Source organism: Taudactylus pleione, unplaced genomic scaffold (genome assembly GCF_031769625.1).
Source record: "Taudactylus pleione unplaced genomic scaffold, aTauple2 ptg001609l, whole genome shotgun sequence".
NCBI classification, from domain to species: Eukaryota; Metazoa; Chordata; class Amphibia; order Anura; family Myobatrachidae; genus Taudactylus; species Taudactylus pleione.
The window spans coordinates 723,304-733,293 of record NW_028286006.1 but is presented as its reverse complement, the minus strand read 5'-3'; positions in this window follow the sequence as shown (position 1 = coordinate 733,293).

The following is a 9,990-nucleotide window of genomic DNA, read 5'->3' as shown; positions in this document are numbered from 1 at the left end:
GTGACACACTCTGCATTATATGGCACTCACTGAGACACACTCTGCATTATATGTCCTCTCTGTGACACTCTCTGCATTATATGTCATCACTGTGACACACTCTGCATTATATGGCCTTCACTGTGACACACTCTGCATTATATGTCCTCACTGTGACACACTCTGCATTATATGGCCATCACTGTGACACACTCTGCCTTATATGGCCCTCACTGCAACACACTCTGCATTATATGGCCCTCACTGCGACACACTCTGCATTATATGTCCTCACTGTGACACACTCTGCATTATATGTCCTCACTGTGACGCACTTCGCGTTATATGTCCTCACTGTGACGCACTCTGAATTATATATCCCTCATTGTGAAGCACTGTGCATTATATGGCCCTCACTACGACACACTGTGCTTTATATGGCCCTCACTGCAACATACTCTGCATTATATGGCCCTCATTGTGACACACTCTGCATTATATGTCCTCACTGTGACACAGTCTGCTTTATATGGCCCTAAGCATGACACACTATGCATTGTATTTCCCTGACTGTGACGCACTTTGCATTATATTTCCTCACTGTGACACACTCTGCTTATATGTCCTCACTGTGACACACTCTGCATTATATGGCCCTCACTGTGATGCACCCTGCATTATATGTCCTCACTGTGGCGCACTCTGCATTATATGTCCCTCACTGTGACGCACTCTGCATTATATGGCCCTCACTGTGACACACACTGCATTATATGGCCCTCACTGTGATACACTCTGCATTATATGTCCTCACTGTGACACACTCTGCTTATATGTCCTCACTGTGACACACTCTGCATTATATGGCCCTCACTGTGATGCACCCTGCATTATATGTCCTCACTGTGATGCACTCTGCATTATATGTCCCTCACTGTGACGCACTCTGCATTATATGGCCCTCAGTGTGACACACTCTGCATTATACGTCCTCAATGTGACACACTCTGCATTATATGGCCCTCACTTTGAAACGCTCTGCATTAAATGTCCACAATGTGACACACTCTGCATTATATGTCCTCACTATGATGCACTCTGCATTATATGGCCCTCACTGTGACACACTCTGCATTATATGTCCTCATTGTGACACACTCTGCATTATATGTCCTCACTGTGACCTCACTGTGACACACTCTGCATTATATGGCCCTCACTCTGACACACTCTGCATTATATGGCCCTCACTGCAACACACTCTGCATTATATGGCCCTCACTGCGACACACTCTGCATTATATGTCCTCACTGTGATGCACTCTGAATTATATGTCCCTCATTGTGACACACTGTGCATTATATGGCCCTCACTATGACACACTGTGCATTATATGGCCCTCACTGCAACATACGCTGCATTATATGGCGTTCATTGCAACACACTCTGCATTATATGTCCTCACTGTGACACAGTCTGCATTATATGGCCCTCACTATGACACATTATGCATTGTATGTCCCTCACTGTGATGCACTTTGCATCATATGTCCTCACTGTGACACACTCTGCATTATATGGCCCTCATTGCGACATACTCTGCATTTTATAGCACTCACTCCGACATACTCTGCATTATATGTCCTCACTGTGATACACTCTGCATTCTATGGCCCTCACTGTGTCAAACATTGCATTATATGTCCTCACTGTGACACTCTCTGCATTATATGTCCTCACTGTGACACACTCTGCATTATTTGGCCCTCACTGTGACACACTCTGCATTATATGTCCTCACTGCGACACACTCTGCATTATATGTCCTCACTGTGACACACTCTGCATTATATGGCCCTCACTGTGACACACTTTGCATTATATGTCCACACTGTGACACAATCTACATTATATTTCCTTACTGTGACACACACTGCATTGTATGGCCCTCACTGTGACACACTCTGCATTATATGTCCTCACTGTGACACACTCTGCATTATATGTCGTCACTGTGATGCACTCTGAATTATATGTCCCTCACTGTGACACACTCTGCATTAGATGACCTCACTGCGAAACACTCTGCATTATATGGCCATCACTGTGACACACTCTGCATTATATAGCCCTCACTGCTACACACTCTGCGTTTTATGTCCTCACTGTGATACACTCTGCATTATATGGCCCTCACTGTGACACACTCTGCATTATATGGCCCTCACTGTGATGCACCCTGCATTATATGTCCTCACTGTGACCTCACTGTGACACACTCTGCATTATATGGCCCTCACTGTGACACACTCTGCATTGTATGGCCCTCACTGCGAAACACTCTGCATTATATGACCCTCACTGTGTCACACTCAGCATTAAATGGCCCTCACTGCGACACACTCTGCATTATATGTCCTCACTGTGACACACTCTGCATTGTATGTCCTCACTGTGACACTCTCTGCATTATATGACCCTCACTGTGTCACACTCAGCATTAAATGGCCCTCACTGCGACACATTCTGCATTATATGTCCTCAATGTGACACACTCTGCGTTTTATGTCCTCACTGTGATACACTCTGCATTATATGGCCCTCACTGTGACACACTCTGCATTATATGGCCCTCACTGTGATGCACCCTGCATTATATGTCCTCACTGTGACCTCACTGTGACACACTCTGCATTATATGGCCCTCACTGTGACACACTCTGCATTGTATGGCCCTCACTGCGACACACTCTGCATTATATGGCCCTCACAGCGACACACACTGCATTATATGTCCTCACTTTGACACACTCTGCATTATATGTCCTCACTGTGACACACTCTGCATTATATGGCCCTCACTGTAATGCACCCTGTGATGCACTCTGCATTATATGTCCCTCACTGTGATGCACTCTGCATTACATGGCCCTCAGTGTGACACACTCAGTGTGACACACTCTGCATTATATGTCCTCACTGTGACACACTCTGCATTATATGGCCCTCACTTTGATGCACTCTGCATTAAATGTCCACAATGTGACACACTCTGCATTATATGTCCTCACTGTGATGCACTCTGCATTATATGACCCTCAATGTGATGCTCTCTACATTATATGTCCTCACTGTGACGCACTCTGCATTATATGGCCCTCACTGTGACACACTCTGCATTATATGTCCTGACTGTGACACACTCTGCATTATATGTCCTCACTGTGACCTCACTGTGACACACTCTGCATTATATGGCCCTCACTGTGACACACTCTGCATTTTATGGCCCTCACTGCGACACACTCTGCATTATATGGCCCTCACTGTGACACACTCTGCATTATATGTCCTCACTGTGACACTCTCTGCATTATATGTCCTCACTGTGACACACTCTGCATTATATGGCCTTCACTGTGACACACTCTGCATTATATGTCCTCACTGTGACACACTCTGCATTATATGGCCATCACTGTGACACACTCTGCCTTATATGGCCCTCACTGTGACACACTCTGCATTATATGTACTCACTGTGACACACTCTGCATTATATGTCCTCACTGTGACGCACTTCGCGTTATATGTCCTCACTGTGACGCACTCTGAATTATATGTCCCTCATTGTGAAGCACTGTGCATTATATGGCCCTCACTACGACACACTGTGCTTTATATGGCCCTCACTGCAACATACTCTGCATTATATGGCCCTCATTGTGACACACTCTGCATTATATGTCCTCACTGTGACACAGTCTGCATTATATGGCCCTAAGCATGACACACTATGCATTGTATTTCCCTCACTGTGACGCACTTTGCTTTATATTTCCTCACTGTGACACACTCTGCTTATATGTCCTCACTGTGACACACTCTGCATTATATGGCCCTCACTGTGATGCACCCTGCATTATATGTCCTCACTGTGACGCACTCTGCATTATATGTCCCTCACTGTGACGCACTCTGCATTATATGGCCCTCACTGTGACACACTCTGCATTATATGTTCTCACTGTGACACACTCTGCATTATATGGCCCTCACTGTGACGCACTCTGCATTACATGGTCCTCACTGTGACGCACTCTGTATTTTATGGCCCTCACTGTGATGCACTCTCTCACTCCAAAGCTCACTACAAAAGGTGCAGCTGTCGATGGTGATTGACAGCTCACCCCATTTTGTAGGCGTGGCAGAGGGGTGGTTTCACGCTAGCCATTTTGTGGGAGGCCACACTGACATCAGTGATGTCAGAGGGAGCTTCCTGCTCGATCAGAGCAGGAAGCTCCCTGGGGCTTGCGGTTGTCGAGACCCAACCTTAGGGTCTCGTTGCAAGCCCCAATGGTTGTGATGGTCTTGACCATTGCGACCATCAACCTTGTTGGTCGCTAAAGCTGTGGATGGTAATCCACAGCTTAGCTAGTGACCAGAAGGCCGCACTTCAAAATACAAGCGGCCGCCCTCATTCAGAGTGACTGCTCGCATTTTGCGACTGCCTCTGAATAGTCCCTTGCTTGCTATCTGTACCTGGGCCAACTACTCACTAGTTCCGCCACTGGGCTGTGGCAAGTAAAATGGCCATGGGAGGGCATGCTGGGCATGCCCAACAAAAGCGACTCTTCACATCTCATGGCTCTGTCTCCTTCAGCCGCCCAGCATCCACCTATTTTAGCAGGGATGGTCCAGGAGCTGGAAAAATAAGAGGGGGTGGCCGAGACGGTCTGTCTGCACATGTGCTTGGCACTTAACTCGGAGGGGACCCGGCAGTGCCTGAAAGGCTTCACTGAGGCTGGAAAGGCAGCACTTGGTCCCCATTGCCGGCAATGCGGACCGCATTGCTCTCGTCACCTAAAGATGGTGAGAGCGATGCTGTGACAAACAGTGGTAATCTTAGATTACCGCTGTTTGTTGAATACAGAAAGGATGACAGCAAGGTTATGCATCGTTGATAATGTGGCCCTAAGTAAGTCAGCTGAGCTCTCAGCTGGTAGAGGGGTGCTGCTGGATGACTGAGAGGTGCTGACTGTGCTGGGAGAGGGGTACATAGAGGCCAGCCTGGTCAGTGGTGCTGACTGTGCTGGATGACTGAGGGGTGCTATGCTGGGGAGAATAAATAATGAGGCCAGAAGTGCTGTTCTGGATGTGGGGTGCTGGATGAGGCCAGGGGGTACTGTGCTGGGAAAGGGGCACTGGATGAGGCTGGGGGTACTGTGCTAAGATGGAGGAGGGGTGCTGTTCTATGAGGTGGGTAGTGAAGGGGGCAGTATGTGGTGCTGTGAGGTGAGCAGCAACTGGATCAGTGTGTGTGTGTATACATGTAGCTATATATCTATCTATAGAGAGAAAGAGAGAGAGAGAGAGAGGGAGATGTAATAGATATGTTAAAATGGGGGCAAATGAATCACAATTTTATGTCCTCCACCAGACTCCTAAAGGAAGAAAGAAGAGGAAGAGAGAAAAGGGAGGAACACCAAAGAGGTAAGTGATACTGAGTATCATGATCAAATAGGTGGGGGAGATTGTCTGTAGGGTGTAGTGTGGTGGGTGGCGGGATTATCTGCTAGGGGACACCAGCCAAAATTTTGCCTAGGGCACCAATTTGGCTAGGGCTGGCCCTGCTATCAGGGGTGATGGGCTTAACAGATACGAGTCCCCCCAATCCATAGGCAGACCTTACAGAACATCACTAGTATTCTGAAAGCGCAGCTCTGTCAGCCTGAAATGGATGAGGCAGAGTGACAGCATGCCTCTGCTGCAGCATATCTGCAGTCTCATTGAAACCTTCAGCGGGGAGAGATCTCCACAACCAGCATTAGACTGCACCCGCCATTTTACAAGCACAAAATGGGTTTGGACTGGGGACAAAGCTACACAGTGGTGCAGCCAATACTGTTTCTGCATGAAAGCTTTCCATTGGCCATCATCTCTAGTAGCTCCTTAGAGGTGTGCCTGCAGCATGTGACAGTCACACCATCTTATTCAGTACACAGCAAAGCACTAGGCAGCTTCTCTACAACAAGGATCCATGAGTGACACTTTTGTCTGTGGGGGTGGAACTGCCTCTGAATTCATGGATTTTGGCAGTGCTCCAGTTTTTCCTCCTTCTCTATATCTTTAGTGCCTGTGCCTTTTAATTTACCCAGATCCAGCTGTTTTCCTGTTAATGTAATCCTGTGTGTACTGTATTATATTGAAACAGTTTTGTATTTTCTTTTTCTACTGTTCATTCAGTTAGAGTATTATATTGAAAGAGTTCTGTATTTATGTTTGCCACTGTTCATCAGTTAGAGTCTGTGTATCTGTGTTCTGAGTGTTGCAGCTGCAGTAGGTGCTTTTAGTGTCTAATTGTCAGTGGTGTGGCAGTACTTTGTGTTCTCCTGTGCTCAGCCTTGTGCTCAGATGGCAGGGAAGGCCGTGGCCTCAGATAAGGTAACTACTTCTGAGAAAACCTTTACCTGTACTAAGTGTAAGAAGAAATTTAAACAAGCTCGCTCAGTGTTACAGCGTGCCAGATACCAGCATTCTCTTACTGTGTCTGGCATTGCTGGGCAGTGCCCAGAGAGTCCCCAGCACCTGCTGCTGAAGTCCCTGGCTCTTTTTGTGCTGCAAGCTGCTGGGGCACCAATTCTGACATCACTGTGGGCAGCAAATTTGAAGTAGCCCTATATAAGGAAAAGCCTGGCCACTTCTCCTTTGCCAGAGTAAAGGCTGCCAACCTTACTCCAGCATTCAGTAATTATATTAACTCTTTGCTGACTTTGGCTTAGTTTTGTGTCCTGACTCCATCTGCGTCCTGGTACTGCACTCGGTATTCCTGTTTGACCTTGGTTTTCCTGAGAGACCTGTTTACATCTGCTCCCCGGTACCATCTTATCCGTTTGAATCTGACCCAGCTTGTTGACTACATAGTAAGCCTGCTTTGTACTCCAGAAGAACTCCAGCACCTGTTCAAGGGAACCAAGTCTTACGGCGTGACCTGCATGTTGGACGCAGCTAAGTCCTTATCTCCTTGCAGGGGGTGCCTGGTGAATACCACCATTAAGTTAGAATCCACTCCTCAGTACTGAGCCTCACCAATCCAGAAGTACGGGCTAGCATCCATTATCTGTCTGGGAGTTGTGACACTCAGAGAGTAATGCCTTATGTGATGCTTGTGATGCTGGTAGTTCATCCTACAGTCCACCACTTGTAGTGGCTGATGCCCCGGCCGACAATCCATCTTGGGTGGCTACCCTAGTTGGAGCCATATCCCAATTGTCACATGAGTAGGCGGCTTCCCGTTGTGCAAGAGAGGCAAATATGGGCAGCCTCTGTACTGGTGTTTTACCTTTACAGGCAAAGTCAGTTTGTGATCAGAGATTGGTCCACTCATTTGAAAATCTAGTGCAGGTCTCTTCAACTTTAGAGAAGTTGGGAAACAGAATGATTGAGTATTCTTCCAAAGGCGCAGAAAGCGCTGCTAAGCATCCGACTCAGAAGAGGTCCCTTCCCATGGTTCTTCAGCATGGGGATGACTTGACATGGACTTGGGTGAATAAGGTGGTGGAAAAATAGGCAGAAAAGTTGGTCAATGGTCTGTGATCTAATGTCACTCATGCTGACCTGATTTCTCTAGCTGAGCATAATAGAGAATCATCCATATATCTAGGAGATGCCTACATGGATGTTGGCCTGGTTAGGTCTAAGATTTCAGCATCAGCTGTGGCTTCCCATTGGGATTTCTGGCTTCGGCATTGGCAGAACAATGTGGGACAACTATTATCAGTTTCAGGCTCTGCCATTCAGCCTATCATGGTCATTAGAGGTGTCAATTGTTTCTGACCTGGACAACCTTTTCATTAAGGCTCCATCAGTGGAAAAACTACTTAATCATGTGTCCTTGGCTCATCGAGTTCTTAATCATCATGGCTGGAATGTCAATTTAGAAAAATCCAGTTTGATACCAACCCAGCATCTCAAGTTCATAGGCATGATTCTAGACACCTCCCTACAGAAAGTCTTCCTTCCTGCAGACAAAGCTTGTGTGATGCAGGAACTGGTGAGGGTGGTCCTCAAGCAGAGGAAGGTTTCAGTTTATTTGTGCATTTGTCCTATGGGCAAGATGGAGGCTTCACTTGAAGCTATTCAGTTTGTTCGGTTCCATTCAAGGCCTTATCAGTTGGACTTTCTGTCTAAGTGGTTGGGTTTGCATCTTCAATTGCAGACTGGTTCGGCTTCCCCTCGGACTCACATCTCTCTACTTTGGTGACTTCACAGCAGTCGCCTCACAGCAGGTTGCGGTTTTGGCATATGGGATTGGATCCTTCTGACCATGAATGCAGGCTTACGTGGATGGGGAGTGGTGGTACTGGCAAGCCACTTCAGGGTTGCTGGATGCTTCAGGATGTGCTTCTCCTGAACTCTATCAATGTTTTGAAGCTCAGGACAACATACAATTCCCTTTCAAGGTGTCTCCTCTTCTGGAGGGTTTACCACTATGCATGCAATTAGACAACTCCACGACCATGGCATACAGAAATTGGCAAGTGGGAACTTGGTTATGTGAAAGTCCAGCCAAATATTGCAGTGGGCAGAGTGTCACATTGTGGCTATGTCTGCCATATTAATTCCTGGGGTAGAGAACTGGGAGGCGCACTATCTCAGTGGCCAGGATCTTCATCCCTGGGAAATGGGCCCTTCATCTGGAAGTGTTCCAGATGCGGGTTCGATGTTTCGGAAGACCTCAGATCTTATGGCCTTTACAGGTATTGCTCCGGAACAAGGGATCCAGTGGGAGTTGTGGTGGACATCTGTCCGTTCTGTGATGGTATTATCTAGTATCTTTTCCTCTTCTGCTGTGGGTGCTCAAATGCATCAAGCGCAAATCCACCACAGTCATTCTGGTGGCTCTGGATTGGCCACACTTTGAGTGTGGTACTCAGACCTTCTTCTGCTCCTTGTGGACGACCGATAGCCACTTCCCCTCAGGTTGGGTCTTCAACAGGGTCTGTTCGTCTACCCCCATGTTGAGGGCTTGCAAGTAATGTTGGCAATTACCATTGTATTTGGAAGTCTTACATGGTCTGGTGTGAACATAGTGGCATTTCCACTATTGCTCTCAGTTTATCTCATCTTCTTTTCCTGCAGGTGGGACTGGATGTGGGCCATCACCTTGGTTCACTGAAAGTGCAGGGTGTTTGCATTATCCATCTTTTTTCAGCACCAGTTTGCCCTATTTTCAGAGCTTCAGACTTTTTTCAGGGAGTTTTATGAGTCCAGAGGCCTTTTGTACCCCCTTGGGATCTCAACTTAGTGTTGAATTTCCTCAAATAAACTTTATCTGTTGCTCTCCTTATCTCAATTTCCACTCTGATAGGCCTGAGCTTTGCATGAAGCCAGGCTCCTTGCTGAAGGTGGTTTCAGCATTCCACATCAATCAGGCTATCATGGTTCTGGTGTTGTCAGCTGACAATGTGCCTTCTCCATCTCTTGACATAGTTTGGACCTGTCACTAGCTGCTGCAGCATCTTGTTTTGACATCAGTACTCCAGGCGGCTCTCTCATGCCTGTTACTAGGACACAAGGACATTGGGCTACCACTCCACGAGGTCTCCCTACCTGACTGCTCCATCCCCTCCACCCTGCACTGATTGGATCTTCTTCCTTTTTTACCCCCGCTGGTTCTCTGATCTGATGCTGGCTATAGTGTTCAGTACGTAGCTTCCGGTTCCTGTAAATAGTTCATGCTCCTGTGTGTCTGAGTTCCTCGTGTCCAGCATGTATCTACAGTCTCTACCACACTTCAGCGTCTGTGTTGGTTTCCTGCAAGTAACACCATAGCAGCCTCTGCCAGACTTCAGCATCTTTGTGGACTTCCTGCAAGTAACACTGTTGCAGTCTTTGTCATACTTCAGCATCTCTGTGGATAATCTGCAAGTAACACCATAGCAGTTTCTGCCACACTTCAGCGTCTGAGTGGATTATCTGCAAGTAACACCACGGGAGTCCTTTCCACA